This window comes from Parasteatoda tepidariorum, chromosome 3, assembly GCF_043381705.1.
Source record: "Parasteatoda tepidariorum isolate YZ-2023 chromosome 3, CAS_Ptep_4.0, whole genome shotgun sequence".
NCBI lineage: Eukaryota > Metazoa > Arthropoda > Arachnida > Araneae > Theridiidae > Parasteatoda > Parasteatoda tepidariorum.
This window is the reverse complement of record NC_092206.1, coordinates 102417964-102436353: the sequence shown is the minus strand read 5'-3', so window position 1 is coordinate 102436353 and position 18390 is coordinate 102417964. Positions and strand designations below refer to the sequence as shown.

Genomic DNA, 18390 nt, shown 5'->3' with positions numbered 1-18390 from the left:
TATTAGCAGGGTGGTTATAATGTAATGGCTCTTCGGTATATATATATATATATACGTATGTATATATATAGCAAAATAAATACAAAGAAAACACGAAGAAAATTAAGAAAAACAATAAGTTTTATTTATTGCGCATAAGCTGCAAGTAAACAGAACTCATAAGATAAGTTCAAAATGAAGATAAAACAAAGGAAAATTACAGACATATGAAAAGAGGGGGTAAAAGAAAAATAATAATAAAAAAATAACAAACAACTAGGGAAAAAAAGAAGAAAAGAAAAAAGGATAAAATTTCTTTTAAAAATCAGGAAAATAAAAGATATAATCCTTTCATTAGCCCACACGATTATATCCGCAAATATATATATAAACTCATGTTTGTGAAAATTGCAACACCATGAAGGACTTATGCGAGTGAGCTAAAATTTTCAGGAAATGCTAAGTAGAGCATGATATGCAAATGATTAGAATTTCAGATCCGTAGCGCATGCGTATGCTGATCAGCGTCCTCTGAACGGCGGATGAATCCGAATAAATAGACGGCTGTAGCCAAACGAGTATGGTTATCGGTGGTTATCTGCTAGTGGTAAACGTTAGCTTAGTCATTACTTATGCCTATTCGAAGAAAGAAAGAGAGATTTCAACAACTTATGGAGTTTAAACGGGGGAGAATCATCGCCCTTCGTGAAACTGGATTATCTTATCGTGCAGTAGCCGCTCGTGTGCAGCGTAACAGCAGCACAGTGATGAGTGTTTGAAAGCAGTGGATGGACGAGTGTCGGACAACTCGGAAATCCGGGAGTGGACCCCGAAATGTCACGTCAGCTCTCGATGATTGACACCTGTTCGGCGTTGCGCTAACGGACCGTACGGCTCCCCCTAGACAACTGGCAGCACTTTGATAAATAGGTACAGGTGTTTCATTGTGTGCTTTATCAATTCGTAGACGTCTGTTGTAGCGTGGACTGCGTGCAAGGACTCCTTTATACAGGATCCCCCTCACGCTAAACCTTCGCCGCCTGCGGCTGCAATGGGCCAACCAGCATAGGGACTGGCTTGCTAATTGGCAGCGTGTCGTGTTTTCTGACGAATCTCGCTTTAATTTGTGGTACCATGGTGGCTGCATTCGTGTCAGACGCTATGCCGGTAAATGCCATCTTCCGGAGTGTGTTATCGAGCGTCACAGTGGACGAACACCCGGAGTTATGGTCTGGGGTGCCATAGCATATCATAGACGATCTCAATTGCTACGAATTATGGGTAATCTGAACAGAAACCGGTACATCAGTGAAGTTCTACAGCCCCAAGCTGTTCCCTTCCTTCAAGCTTTGCCAGGTGCTGTATTTCAACAGGACAATGCCCGCCCTCATATTGCTAGGACTGTTCAATCCTTCCTTGCATCGCGACAGGTACAACTTCTTCCTTGGCCGGCGTATTCCCCGGATATGTCGCCGATTAAACATGTGTGGGATTTCATTGGTCGGCGTCTCGCTCGTAATTCTCGTCCTGTTGCTTCTACAGACGAATTTTGGGTACGCATACAAACAGTATGAAATTCTCTTCCTCAGACAGACATTCAAAGTTTACTTGGCTCCATGCCACGTCGTGAGGCAGCACTTATTGCGGAGAGTGGTGGTTAAACAAAATATTGATTTTGATCTCTTGTTATTGTTTGTTTGCTTTGAAAGTTTAATCATTTATTTGTACCACTACCACTCAACTGTGTATTAAATTTCATTCAATTATGACGATTCCTTCATGGTGTTGCAATTTTCACAAACAGGAGTTTATATATGCTACCGGCAAAGTATGAAACGCCGGCATTGTATAGAATGCAGGATGTTTTTAGGCTAAGTATGAAATGTGAGAATTATTACATTCTTTCCCTAGGCATTGTATATAATGCCTAGGCATTCTATAGAATGACAAATGGTATTTAGGCAAAGTATGAAATAACCGTCCTGATGAGGTTATGATGTAAATGATGTGCATGTTGCTGTGAATGACCGAAATCGGTGGTTGTTGACAATCACATAGTCGCTTTGGTGAATGTCCGAAATATTTATTACATCCGATTTGATATTAATTTATTCGTGGATATAATTACATTTATTCGATATTTTAATACTTACTGACGATAGATTAGAAGAAACATCAGTGTTTGGAGTATCGNTTACAAGTGTTTAAGCTAGTTCTTTATACTACGCATGCACAGAAAGAAATTTAAAAAAGTTTTTTTATAATTTTGTAGTGAATCGTATTTGGCAACTAATAAAAATTTTTTTTTTGATTTGAATATCTTAAAAATTTAAAAAGTTTCAAGCAATTTTCTAAGTAGTTTTTGACTTTTCAAAAGAAAGCTCAAAACACTCAGGGGTTTTTCACAAATTTTAATTTGTATCATAAGACAAAATTTAATGACTAATAATAATACCTTACAATAATCGACTGGAAACTAAACTTTGATGGTATAGAGAAAGAAACCATGCATAAGAAAATATACTTTTATAGGGGGTGGTCCCCCACAATGCCGGTCTTATTTTTAATAAATCTTGTTTATTAGTACAAGATGAAATTTGTGGATAACCCTTTATCGTTTTGATCTTTCTTCTTGAAAAATACAAAAATTGTATTTTTCAAGAATTGAAAAATAAAAATTGCTTGAAATTTTTTAAATATTTAAGATATTCAAATAAAGCTGTTATCATTGGGTGACAAACACGGTTCTCTACAAAATTATAAAACTTTTTTTTAAAATTTTTTCTGCCATACACAGTATAAAATAGCTAGCTTAAATATTCATATCTTGTGCAGTTTTTAAAGAATTTTTTTAAAATTTTAAATTAACAATTCTGCAATTAATTTTAAATTTTTACAAAAATTCTGTTTCATTACATTGAATATTTATGAAGTTGCAGCGAAAACACGAAAAAATTTATTTTTTATTAAAATGCCCATTTCTTCATAAATATTTACTCTATGCTTACAAAACTTAATGCTGTCATTAAAAATAACTTAAGTAATTGATACCAGTTACAAGTTTTTTGTTTGATTTTCTGGTATACGGTGTTAAAAAATACTTAATTTTTTAAGTATTTTTTCATGTTTTCGCTGCAACTTAATTATTTCGTAATTTATTGTAGTTCTTCCAAAGCTTTTAATCTTTAAGTATGAAAAATAAGTATTTCTTGGGAAATTAAAAAATGTGAAAAAGTGAAAGTGTCTCTTCAATTATTGTAGGGTAGTGTTTTGTACCCTCCTTACCTGCCTAAGACCTATTTTAATTCTTCCACTCGGCAACGACGTTATAAGTCGCCAGGATTGAACGGCCGGGAAGGAGGGTACAAAATTTATTTATTAATTATTAGACAGAGCAGTCATGAGAAAGTGTATACGAAAAGTTGTGTTTCTTCATTATATGTTAGGGAAAATCTTGCAAAAGTAAAGTCCGTAAAATGTTTCAATTTAGGGAAATCTTAGTAGTTGCTATTGGTTTATGAAATAGGTCGAGCGTTTCCCACAGAGAGCAAAGGGGAAAATGTCCTGCTTTTAATTAAATGCATACTTGTGCCAAAAATAGATTTAAGGATAGGATGTGGCTTTTAAGAGTGTGAGAAAGTATTTCGATTAGAATTGTGGCGTAACTACCACTATAAATATTAAATACCAATTCACTAGTATATAAGACATGTTAACTTGATTTTGTCTTGAGGTACCTTTTGATAGATGAAGGTTGACATAGTCTAAGATTAAAATTCCCCTCATTGGTGACCTCCAGACGTGATAAGACAATATCGATGGCTGATCCACATTAAACAGTTGATTTGCTTAAAAATATACTGCTAAAAAAAATAATGTGAAGTAAATAAAGTCTCCCGGTCAATAAAAATATTGAAGAAACAAAAATGAACGAAATGCTATAAGACAAAAAAAAAAAAAAAATGAGCAAAATGATATAAAAAAAGAAGAAAAAATATAATGAGCAAAATTAATAAATAAATAAACAGCATGAATCAACTAGTGGTATCTGTTCATCGAATTCTATAACAGATAAAATTCTGGAAGGGGAGTAATGTGGCGTAACAACAACTATAAATATTAAATACCAATTCACTTAGTATATGAGACATGTTAACTTGATTCTATCTTGAGGTACCTTTTGATAGATGAAGGTTGACATAGTCTAAGATTAATTCCCCACAGAATAATTAATTAGGATAACATAAAAAGATTAATAGAAGTTTTTTATGTTACATCATTTTACGGATTTTACTTTGCAATATTTTCCCTAACATATAAAGAAGAAACACAACTTTTCGTACACACTTTCTCATGACTGCTCTGTCTAATAATTAATAAAAAAAATTTGTACCCTCCTTCACGGCCTAAGATCTGTTTTAATCCTTCCACTCGACAATGACGTTATATATATATACATACATGTGTGTGTAAAAAAAAAAGAACATTTAGTTCACTAATTTATTTGCAATAAGAAAATTCAAGACATTTACAATAATCTATAAGCACAAAATTCATATGATGCAACTATTCAATTATCTACACAAATTAGTACTGATCTCCACTTTAGCAACATGCATTAAATTCAAACTATGATGAAAATAAATGAATTGAACTGCTTTATAACTGAATCCTCATTTCCATGCATCACAAACTTGTATGTATGAATGTATTTGTACCTTTCTTCACATGATGCATTTATTAAACACATATTTATTGCTACAAAAAATGACTTGAAAATGAAAATATGATTAATAATAAAAGAATTCATATTTTTATTTGTAAAAATTGTAATTTAGTAGCAAACTTGATAGAAGCTTTTAAGTATTTTAAGTGTGATTATTAGATTACACTTGTAAAGCATTAGTAGCATATTAGATATAACTATATTTTTGAAAAGATGAGTGTAGAAATTTAAAGTTACTCACTTTTGTCATTCCATATTCTACAACTATATTTCAATTTATGTTATGACAACTGTTTCCAACAATGAATTTTTTTTTTTAATGGTAGTGAAAATAAGTAGGCAAATATAAATATATAGGATATGTTTAATTTTTATAGATGTAGTGGTGATGAAACTTAGTTTATATTAAAATAATTGAAATCAATCCTTATCATTATTAATTGATAATTATAAATTTAGGAATTAAATAGAAAAACATAAATTTTTCTATCACTTTAAAATTAAAAATAAAGTATTACAGAAAAACAAAAAATGTTGATAACTAAGTCGTGTAGCTTAATTAAACTTCCTAAGGCCAGATATGATACCAATTTGCAGGTGAACTGTCCCACAAACCAGAAACTTTGACCTAATATGCATGAGCAAGGTCTTCAATGTAGAATTAAGTCTTACATCTAAAATAAAGTTTTATTCCCTAAGAGTCAACTTTAATCATTTAAAGGAGAATAGATATTCTTCTATTGGATTTATTGAAAGACACATTAAAAGAGCTTTATAACCTTGAAACATGAATTTTTATGTTATCATTTCACATATCATTAAGCTTTGTATAGATCAATAAAAACAGATCAATATTTAAATGCTTTAAAATGCTTTTTAGAAGCAGATGATTTCCACACAAAAAATTTACACTTGAGTATATTTATTATTTATAGAAAAAAAATTTTATTTTTAAAAAACATTAGAATAAATAATATCCAACAAATTTAAAATTTTTTATTGAGAAGTTAATGTGATTGATGGAGAGTTGCATGATCTTCTAATGCAGTTACTTTCAATAAAAGCATGATAACAAGTAAGTAGTGGTAAATTTAAGTATTGTTTCAACAAAATAAAAATTCAGGTAAGTGAAAAAAACAGTACATAAAACTTAAAGTAAGAGAGAGGGTTTCTCTTGCTGCAAAAGAAATGAATAACGATTAAAATGAAACTCTTTTTAATACCTTTATCAAAAGAATTGGGTACACTTTTAAGCATATTATAAATCTTCTCATTTTAAAAAGTGATAACCAACAGCTTTAAACATAAGTATAATAATACATTTCAGAAAATTATAATAACTTCAACATCAGGTATAAGACTAATTACACAAGACACACACCAGATAAATTTGAGACACAATTAAAAAAACATTTATGAGGTAGTACACAATTTGGTGTATCAGTGATTTATTAATAAGTAAATGAAAACTATCCAATCAAATTTTTTCATTCTTGTGCAGCTTAAATATTTTTAATAAGCCTCATCTAGCTATTATGTATTGAGTTGCTTACTTTACACACAAAAGCCTTAAAACATATTTGGCTTCTTAAAACATATCAAGAAGAAAGAATAATTTTTTTAAACTTTTAGGTTAAAAATACTGATTTCAATTTTAAATACATACTGTGTTATGACACAGTAAATATTTGTAAAAAGAAAAATGTGTTGCTAGACCCTTTTCGGAACAACGAATTTCGATTGAAAACTTTAGGCATGATATTAATAAGCGCCAACTTAGACAGTACATTATAAGTAAAGCAAAATACTTAAGCTCTCAGTTGTTTGAAGAGTAGTGGTTGCTGAATGTTTAAAAGCAATTAGTTTTACATTACTAGTGGTTTGTAACAGTTGTTGAACTGCACCAGAAAAGGTTTGCACTTAAAATTTCACGAATTTTCAGCATTATATAAAATGTTAATACAGTAGTCTCGATAATTCTAGGTAAACGGTACAGATTACCTCAAACTTTACAAGACTTGAATTATGGAAAAACATAAAATTTAAAAAATAGTAAATAAATGAAATTAAAGCAATTTTGAAATTTTAATTGAAAAATATATTATATTAAAAAAAATGTGCTTACATTAGAGGATCAGGGAACATTTATTACATTAAATCAAGTTACAATATTCATTATATTACTGCATCAGGTTAATTGTACTATAAAATAATTGTTTAATGTATTTTGTTTAAACACACTATTCACATGATTCGGAACACACATTATTGTTTTTCAACATTCAGTCATAGTAATCATCATAAAATCAATTGTAGTAATTATTCCACGCGTTGTGTGTGTGTTTGTCATTATTTGGGAGCAAGACCGACTTTTTTCCGAAGCTCAAATTAATGGGAAACAACCCAGATTCTACTGTACTACATTGAGTTATTCACATGGAGAGGGTTGTCCAAAAAAAAAAAAANCAATTTCTTCGACGACACTGGGAGAAACTTAGCAAAATTGTAGAAACTAGACAAAACAGAAGAAACTAAAAATGACCAATACAATTGCTCAACTATGTATAAATAATAAATGAACAACTCAAAACTAAAACAAATAAAATTTAATATATAGTACAAAAAATTTACTTTCATTTTTTAAAAAAAGTAACTATTTCCATATCATTTAGTTTAATTTCATACAAAATTTTAAAAATCTATATAACTTATTATAATAATTTTTTCAAATGATATTATCCTTTTTTTCATTACATTATTTATAATTGATTTGAACATGAAAATTTTGTTATTTGTGAATAAATCCACAATGAAAAATTCTTAATTTTATTTTGTAAATTAAAATGAACACTGTTTGATTTTTGATTAGGCATGTAAAAATAAAATATACACTATCTAAGTTTTCCTACTTATCCAGCATTTGGATATAAAATAAGTATACTACTCGTAATTATGAATACAATATACGAATGGTAGTATAATACTATCAGTAACATATAATTTGATTACGATAATTATAAAATTAAGTTCAACTAAACTCCTTGACTTAAAACTTTGAAAGAAACAACAGTTGTTTTAATTTCTCAAGAAATTCCTAACAATCGTTTTTTGGTCACTTTTTTAAAAAATGATTTATTAAGTGATTTGAAAATAATACTATAAATTAAACTAAATTGAAATTATAAAATATTTGAAATTCTAATGTAATATTTGATATTAATTTATCAAAAAGAGTTTCTTTGGAAGAAACTTGGCCCCCCTATTTATGGATAATTATCTACTCAACTAATATAAAATATTATATGATGGAAAACGGAAAACTATCATGAAATTTTATATAGCAAAATTATTTTGCTCTTTAAAAATAATATGCACTTCACAAGACATTTGAGTTTAAAATACAATTTTACATTTAATTTTTTTTAATTTTAATTATTTATTTAAAAGTGGTCCAATATTTTTGAATATTGACTGATTGACGATACTGTAGCACTTCTACTTTTTTGGAAACAAGATCAAAATAAAAATTAATAAGCACAAATATCTTTAAATTGATTGTAACGTAATTAATAAAGATAAATATTAGTTCTATCAATTCCTTCCTATTTTGAATGTTTTTAATAAAGGAGGAAATTACTCTGCCTTTTAGTAACATTTGTATATATTTTCAGATAACAGCACACATTGGGAGCTAATGATTTTTAAATGTTGCATAAAAAATATGCTTTAAAAACTAATTTTTGATTAAAATTTTAAAAAAATTAACACATAATATATAGTCTAATATTTAGAATGAAAAAAAAAACTCATTTTTCTAATTTTATATCATATATAATAAAAACTAAATCAAACATTTTTATAAATATTGAAAAAAAAAAATCACTGATACACTATGAGTGAGTTCTTTAAAAGAGAGGAGATTTAATGTCTCCACAGTTATTCCAAAGGGATAAACAAGTTTTTATGTAAATAATTTTTTTGCTTTTAGGATCAGGATCAAATCCTTTTCTCCTGAGATACTTCAGAAGGAGTTCTTTAGACACTTTCTGTCGATGCAGAACTTCTGAGGCGTTTGATGCACTTTTGATGATTTCGTTCACAAGCTCTGGTGCTTGGACACCATTGTAATGGTCATCCATCATGTGACTTGTGGTGATCATGGCAATTTCTTTCAGGTGGTCCATGCTCAAACCACTGAGTATTTCATGCAAACCCTCCACTTCACGTGGATTCATTTTCAAATATTCCAAACCACAGAAGAATGATAAATGGAACAGCCACCTGCAACAATAACAAAAACTTTTCAATGATATTTATTGGAAAATATAAATGCATACAAAGATTGATTTGCTCTTTCGATGATTTCTTCATTTTTATTTTTTTTTTCAAGGTAAAACACATCAAAATTATAAATGAATCAATTAAACGATCCCAATTTTTTATTTTAGTAAATCACACTCTGTTCAAAATTCTGCAGTGAAAAAAATTTCAACCATGGCAATTTAATCCATAAACTTGCTTCATAAACTTTTAATTACCATAAAATCTTGTTGCCTTTTTCTCTTTTAAAAAATAGACCATAAATCAATAATCTGAAAACTTAATGAAACGTAAAAGAAATTAAAATAAATAATTTGTATTGTAAGTTGAATATGTGGATCAAAAACTGCTATTAATTTCTTCATGAAAGTAAATGTAACATATTGATAAATAAACAAAATATTTATCACTTAATGTAACTGCAACAATATGTTAATATGCCGCATGAAAAGGTAATAAACGATAACTTAATCATAGAATAAAGAAATATCATTTTTATCTTTAAGCCTTTATTTTGAATAATAATCAGAACTGTTAATATAACGGATAATAGTATTAAGAAGGAATAATAAGCAAACAATACAGGTAAATGATATAAAGTAAAAGATAAATAATGTACAGGTCAAGACCATAATAATTTTTATGTTGTAGACAGCCAAAAATATATGGATCGCTTTTTCCTGTTTATTTGTGAGTCTATATTGTCTAATGAAAACAGGCTGATATATCCAACACCAGCCTCTTGCCAGCGGCCACATTAGGTGCCTCCTATTTTCTGAGAGCAGAAAGACCTATCCATCTTGCTCTAAATGCCACCTTTACAGAGCCTCATCTGAACACATCTTAGGCCGGGTGTGCACTTAGGAGGCAAGAGGAAAGAGAGGGGGAATACAGAATGCGGGATGAATTTATTTCCCATTGGTTTCCAATAGCAAGAGCACGCTGAGGGAGTGAAAAGTTTTTTTCCCTCCAGGAGGCAAGCAACTCCTAGAAACCTCTCAAATAGGTTCCAGACTATTTTCGCCTCTTCTTCACACAAGATTTTGTTTTGCTCAAAATGAGGGATGATCCCGAATTGAATAAACAATATTGATAATGAATATAAATGTAATTAACAATATTTCTTATAAATAAATAACTGAATTATTTTTCACTGAGAACTTGAAATTTAAATAGGATCTGTACTAGTTGCACTAGAATGCACTAGTTTCCGAAAAAAAATTCTGTTTGTTTCAAGTTATTCGGAAGAAAAAAAAATCAACTACAGTGTTAATCGAATAATAAATTAATAATAGTTTTACGGTCTTGAACAGAATTCACCATTGGAAGAAAGTGAAAAATATTTTTCTCTATATTAAATAATTTCATTAGAGATGTAAAATTCTTGGTAGTTTTCTCTTATAGAATATTGTTCTAGAAGTTACTTCTCAAAATATTGTTCTAGAAGTTACTTACAATGATGACATGCAAGGAATTTATTTTTATATAATTCAAAAAAATGAATATTATCTAGGAAATAAAAATAAGAAATTCATAGTATACTGAATAAAAACTTTAAGAATTGCTTAGTAAAACAATTTTAAGTGCACAAAATTGCTCTTAATTAATGTAACAGGCATAAGTTATGTTATCAAGAATTATTTTCAAAACTGATTATTCACATATTAAAAAAAAAGACGATCTTTTTTACTTCTAATTTTTTTTCCAATTTTTAAAGCCATTTTTTTAATGAAGTTAGATACATTTTTTTTAAATATTTTTAATTGATAATATTTGGTGATTAATATCTATGAAGACTTTTTCCTTATTGTTAATTATGGTGTGCAATTTTCATAGTAAATTGAATTACAATGAATAAAAAGTTTGAAAAACAATCCAGTGCACCCAAAATACTACTGCGATGTTTTAAGTGAATTAGTTTTGGAAAAGGTGTTTGCGAGGGTAATGAATGCTTATAGGGTTGGAACCATAAAAGGCTTTCAGCTGAAGTATAGCCACAGAGAGTTAGTAGCTTTGCAACATCATCCTCAGAGTGCATTTTCTGTATTAAGAAAAAACTATAATAAATAGTTCAAATCTTTTATAAGTGAAGTAAAATACTTTTACTTTAGCTAATTTACAGAAACTTGAATATTCTTAAATGAATTTTTAGCTTTTTATTAGAATAAATCAATGTTATTTATTACGTTATAACTCAATAAAATGAACATGTAGAACTGTTTGATGTTGGAATAATATTATTTGCACTTCATAATAGAAAAGGATTTTATAAGAAAAGTTTTCCTTTCACTTTTAAATCATGAATCATTAAAACTATTTTTAATATTAAAATAATGAGCTTTATTCAAATGTATAATTTCTTATTTTCTAATATGTAATTAAATATTGGATTTAATCATACATTAGAAATTAACAATAGATACATTTGACTAAGAAAAATACGTCATATTATGTTAGAAAAGAAACAAAGAATATTTGCCTGTTATATTATTCTTTAAATAAATTACTTTTTGAAAATAAGCTCGAAAAAATTTCTTTAGAACAATACGAAAAGTGTCTATATTCCAAGAGCAAATAATGCAAACGCAAAAATAACAATTATTTACAAATAAAAGACGCATACAACATAAAAATGAGGCAAAATAATTTAGTGAAGTATTTTGACCTTAAGATTTTAAAGCTTTAAAATAGTATTTATTATTTTCAAAACTAAATTTAGCTTTTTTTATTTTTCAGTCCTCAACTGGTAGGAATTGTTAAAATCTCAGCAATTTATATAGAATTTTATTTTAAAAATTCTTATTAAAAATGAAAACAAAAAAGTTTACTCATTTGAACTTTTAAAAAAATCCTTTAGGTTAGAAAAAAACAAAAGCGTCATTGAAATCTGTTAAACTACATTAAAAAAAAAAAAAAAAAGTGTACATAAATATCAAAATCTGTTTCATTCCAAATGGAAATATGAAGGTCTTAGTAAATTTCTTTAATTTCTTTTGTCTCCTCTTGAAATTAAACAGGTTGTTAAATTCAGCCGCCTCCCTCAACCGCAATTTTTCCTACTTTGATATTTTTTTGTCATTATTTACAAAAATATGTAAATCTTTTAATCTTTATTTTTGCTAAGGATTAAAAAAAATTATTATGGATTGTATGAAATATACTGCATATAAAAATAGGTGAAAAAAATTCTTAGTTGGTTGGTTCTAATGCCACTTGCAACACGGGGGAGCCTGCTTGGTGAAACAGAGCGGATTTAAGGCAGAAAGTGAATTTTTTGTTATTCAGTGGCGCCATCTATGGCCAAGAATACGAATTCTACCACATCTTACGTCACACCCGTTTATAGGGCAGACCCATTCATACATCCATCCGAAAAAATTCTTACAAATAAAATTCTAGAATTCATTCAAATCTCAANAAAAAAAAAAAAAAAAAAAAAAAAAAAAAAAAAAAAAAAAAAAAAAAAATGCAAATTTGATTTTAACTCCTCAATGATTAAAGGGTCTAAGTGTCTTCACAACAAGTATTATTTTTTTCAAATAAAAATAAAATAAACNTTACAAATAAAAGACGCATACAACATAAAAATGAGGCAAAATAATTTAGTGAAGTATTTTGACCTTAAGATTTTAAAGCTTTAAAATAGTATTTATTATTTTCAAAACTAAATTTAGCTTTTTTTATCTTTCAGTCCTCAACTGGTAGGAATTGTTAAAATATCAGCAATTTATATAGAATTTTATTTTAGAAATTCTTATTAAAAATGAAAACAAAAAAGTATACTCATTTGAACTTTTAAAAAAATCCTTTAGGTTAGAAAAAAACAAAAACATCATTGAAATCTGTTAAACTACATTTAAAAAAAAAAAAAAAAGTGTACATAAATATCAAAATCTGTTTCATTCCAAATGGAAATATGAAGGTCTTAGTAAATTTCTTTAATCTCTTTTGTCTCCTCTTGAAATTAAACAGGTTGCTTAATTCAGCCGCCTCCCTCAACCGCAATTTTTCCTACTTTGATATTTTTTGTCATTATTAACAAAAATATGTAAATCTTTTAATCTTTATTTTTGCTACGGATTAAAAAAAATTATCATGGATTGTATGAAATATACTGCATATAAAAATAGGTGAAAAAATTCTTAGTTGGTTGGTTCTAATGCCACTTGCAACACGGGGAAGCCTGCTTGGTGAAACAGAGCGGATTTAAGGCAGAAAGTGCATTTCGTGTTTTTCAGTGGCGCCATCTATGGCCAAGAATACGAATTCTGCCACATCTTAGGTCACACCCGTTTATAGGGCAGACCCATTCATCCATCCGAAAAAATTCTTACAAATAAAATTCTAGAATTCATCCAAATCTCAAAAAAAAAAAAAAAATAATGCAAACTTGATTTTAACTCCTCAATGATTAAGGGGTCTAAGTGTCTTCACAACAAGTATTATTTTTTCAAATAAAAATAAATAAACATCATTTCAGTTGCATGATGTGCACACTTTAATGAAAATCAATTAATTTTCAAAAAATTAATAACATGGCTAAATTTTTATAAAAATGAAAAAAAGGTATAAAAATCTTCCACTTTTCTAAGTCTTGCTGTAAGTTTCTGCAAATTGCAAAGAAAATTTTTTTTTTCAACATTATGGTTCTTGCAGTAAATCTGTGAATTCAGTTGTTTATCAATTATAACATTTTCTATGGTTCCCTTAATGTAAAATTGAAAAAATATAGATATATAACGCCGTTGCCGAGTGGAAGGATTAAAACCGGTCTTAGGTCGGGAAGGAGGGTACAAAATTTATGTATTAATTATTAGACGAGTTTCCCACATAGACGATAATAGGTCGAGAGTTTCCCACAGAGAGCAAAGGGAAAAATGTCCTGCTTTTAATTAAATGCAAACTTGAGCCAAAAATAGATTTAAGAACAGGATGTGGCTTTTAAAAGTTTGAGAAAGCATTTCGATTAGAATAATAAAATAAAATAAAAGGATATTCATGAAAGAACTAACATAAAAAGATTGATTGATGCTTTTTATGTTACATCCCCCCTTGCCGAAAATGCTTAATTACAATTCAAAAATTTTAAAAATGATCCATTTGCAAAATCTTCCCTATGGTAGATATACAATTAAAATAAAAAGAATCAAATCTGCAATTTTAACAAGATATAAAGTAATATTAAGTATTAAAAATACACATTTGTACACAAGGTAAAAATAATAACATAATTAAAGTGTTTGAGGAATTGTAGTAGCGATACCAGCAAACTTAAAAGTTTAATTTTCATTTTCAACAGTTTTTATGACTTTATAGTTTTTTCAGTTCCAAGTCTTTTGTTTGAAGATCACAACAAAATTATTCTCCAAGAAGTATTCCTCAAATACACTCAAAATATTCACAAACTAAAAATATTAGAATTTCCTAACACACAATTGTGACAAATTAAATTACCAATTAAGATCTCCACACAAAAATTACTTTCAAAAATATCCTAACTAAAATTTTTGGAAGAAAAAAAATTTATGTCCAAAAAGAAAGAAAGATATAAATGTAAACAAACAAAAGGTAACTTGTAAATTAACCAAACTTCCACTTCAGATTAAAGATAAGGAAAATAGCTAGATCAGTCAATAATTAATAACTGATTTACCATATTAAATTTGAAAGCTTGTTTTGGATTTCAATTGGTGATAAATTGTGTTAAACGGGTTGTAATATAAAATCTGAGAAGACTGATCACCTTTTCTGATTATAAAAGCAATTTGTATTTACACATTTCCTGAAATCCGGGTTAATAATTGCAATAAAAATACCAAGAAAGAAAATAAAAATATAAATAAATAAATATATAGAAAGTAGAAAGAAAAATAAGAGAGAAAAAAAAAGAAAAAATGTTACAGAAGTCAAATTTTGAACATAAAAAAAATCAAATAAAAAAAAATTGTGGATATTTTGCTACAAAAGTGATAAATATGAAAGGTAAATAATAAATAAAATGAAATGAAGACAATACTGAATTGTAATTTCAAATTGAATGTTTGTTTTTTTTAGGCCGGGAAGGAGGGTACAAAATTTATTTGTTAATTATTAGACAGGCAGTCATGAAAAGTGTGCACGAAAAGTTGCGCTCCTTGGTTATATGTTAGGGAAAATCTTGCAAAGTTAACTCCGTAAATGTCTCTATTTAGGGAAAAGAGGGAAATCTTAGAAATTACTATTGGTTTATGAAATAGGTCGAGTGATTCCCACGAAGATTAAAGGGAAAAATGTCTTTATTTATAATTATGCATACTTGAGCCAAAAATAGATTTAGGAACAGGATGTGGCTTTTAAAAGTGTGAGAAAGCATTTCGATTAGAATAATAAAATAAAATAAAAGGATATTCAGAAAAGAACTAACATAAAAAGATAAATTTAAGCTTTTTATGTTACATATATATATATATATTCAACTTTGCTCTCTGGGTAAAATAGTTGTAAAGTGACAGCTGTTTAAAAATTGTAATAAATTTGAGAATTTTAAAATATATATAGCTCAAAAAATATGTTACTTGGTATTTTTCATCTCAGCTGATTTAATAAATGTATTGAAAATCAGAGAAACCTTAACTATTTACCTAAAAAAAGTTTTTTTTTATTATTGATAGATTTTAAGTGCAATCTTACCCATATTAATTATGTTGGTATCTTTTTTGAAGCATTTCTTTAAGTATGGTAAGCATTACGTGGTTCACTTATAAAATGAAGAAAGATTTTAAAAAGTGTAAAAAGATTTAATTTTCATAATATAAAAAAATATTTATAATAATTCAGTTTTTATAAAAAATGATGAGAGTTTATGAGAGCATTTTACACAAAAAAATGGCAAATAACAGAGATTTTTTAAAATCTTCATTTGTTACATTTAGTCCCCATATGGCTATTCATTCTGTCTCAACATGACACAAGCAATGAAGTTGCTAATGAAAAGCAGTAAATTGAACTGTTTTCTTTGTTTGAAAAAAATAGATATTTTTTTATTTGAACAAATAAAACAAATTAATAAAATAGCTCGATTCACTAGCACCAGTGAAATGGATAAATACCTAAAACTAAATAAAATTGGGCATTGTGTCGTGTACTTGGTGTCACTTACTTCAGATTGTACCCGCTGTATACTTTTTAAGGATGCTATCGATTGAAAAATATGTAATATGCTTTTACACATAAGGAATTCATTAATGAAGTAATTCATTCAGTAAAAATAAGGCAGATTCTTTGAGACATTGAAATTTTATATCATTACATAAGTAGGTATATTTAAGTATATTTGCAAGTTACCTACTTGCAAATATACTTAAATATTAATGCAAGTGGATGGCTTAAAATATTTTTTATTATTTTTTAAATAAGCCTAGCTACTCTAATCCTGTGGTCTCTAACCACAGATTAAATAGTCCGCCCAAGAATAATTGAATTATTTCCATTTTATTTATTCTCTTGGGTTTGTACGACTTCCCATAATACGAGAGGTAAACCGGGAGCTTAGAGAAGTCATCTAAAACGAACTAAAGTGCATGTAATTGTATTTTCTTTTGAAGGCATGTTGAAAAACAAAAATTGTTTAATCAAAAGAATCTAAAATATAAACAATCAACATTCCAGTAAAATTATGGAATATTAACTGGTCTGCAGTAAGACTATGAATCGTTGATCGGTCGTCAGTGGTAAAAAGTTCAGAGAGCACTACTCTAGTCTATTCATTTGGCACAGTTATAACAGATTGTTTCTTCCTTTTACTTGATGAAAAAGTATAGCACTTATTTTTAGATATTTAGAAAAACATGCACCAAAAATAATTTTCCAAAGAAAAAAGCAAATTTTCAACAACATATTAACATTTTTAACAATTACATTAACAACAATACATAATTTTTACAATTATTAAACATTTAGTTATTACACAAATACTTCGGTTTATAAATGCATAATTATTGTTTCGTGTATTTATAAGTTACATTTATTTTAATGTCATACATTGTCATTAAGTGTATTTTTGTACACTGACTAGAAATGATTTATTGATATTTTACGTTTTACAGACGATCATTTGAATTTGAGTAGTTAAGGTACAAAATTAAATAATTTTAATAATATAACTAATTACTTTTTCTATATTTTAAAAAAAGTTAGAGTTTAAAGTAAAAGTCAGTTAGAGTTCCACATTATATGAAGCAAAACATAAGTTATATATTCATTATAATGCAGACATTAATATAATTAAAGTACAAAGAAAATACATAAAGTATATTTCAAACATATATGAATGCATTATTTTGTTAAATAAAGAAAAGCCTTAAAAGTTCAAAATTGTTTTAATATAGATCAAATTTTTATAGTAAAATTCATCAATGCACATATCTTATTTTTTTAAAGGTAGATGTCCCATCGAAAACAAACTTTTTCCACTCGCTGTCATTTAAATATATTTAAATTCAGGTAAATAATTCACAATCAATTGCTGTATAAATGTTCTGAATAAATAATAATATAAAATGAATATATATATATAATTATATGTCAAAATTTAACAAACAGAAACCAAGGGTCTGCCCAGGCCGAATTTACTACCATTTAGCGGTACCTTCACAAATTCAACTTTAGGAAAAACGGTACTTTCACAAAATACTTTTTCTTAAAATTTTATTTTTGCATCCCTTAAGAAACGATAAATTCATATTTTTACCACATTTTAGTGTTGATTTTTTAATATAATTTTAAATTTTTCACAAATTAATTCTAAAATTTCACAAAATAGGTACCTCTCAGAAAAACCTAGACAGACCCCTGGAAACTATTATAACAATATATAACTTTCTCCTACAGATAAATATTATTTAAAACAAATATAAAAATACGTAGTCAAAATTAAAGCCTTATTTTTTAAAAAAGAAGTAATAAATACTTAACTTACACAAGAATTAAAATATAAAATATCCTTAGACTTGCGAGGAAACTATTATCTTAAGAAATAATAATCTGTTTAGAGGGTTTGTAGTGTCTTAAAAATAATTTATAGCAAGAAACAATAGTATTTATTTGAATGTTTAGTTAATTTTCATTGTAAATCATGCGTTGTATATTACCCTAACTATTATTTTCGATTCACAAACCAAACAACACTTAATTCTTTACTTTTTTTACTGAGAAAAAAAATCTCTCGCTCAACTTAGAAAGATAAAGAATTTGTCGCCAAAAATGGCTACCCCTACATCCATTTCAATCGTCATTCCTTTCATTTCATAGTTTCAAGCAGGGACTAATATAGGGGATAAGGACATTTAACTTTCCCCAGGGGGGTTCAGAAAAGCAACACGCTTTTG

General features: G+C 27.8%; 1 long non-coding RNA gene across 1 annotated transcript; it reads right to left on the bottom strand.

The window, feature by feature from the left end:
- Positions 1-4465: 4465 nt before the first annotated feature.
- Positions 4466-18320, bottom strand: LOC139425188 (uncharacterized). Its single transcript, XR_011636477.1, has 2 exons — positions 17982-18320; positions 4466-8986 (listed from the first exon to the last, which is right to left on the bottom strand). It is a non-coding gene; the product is annotated as an uncharacterized lncRNA (long non-coding RNA).
- Positions 18321-18390: the final 70 nt, after the last annotated feature.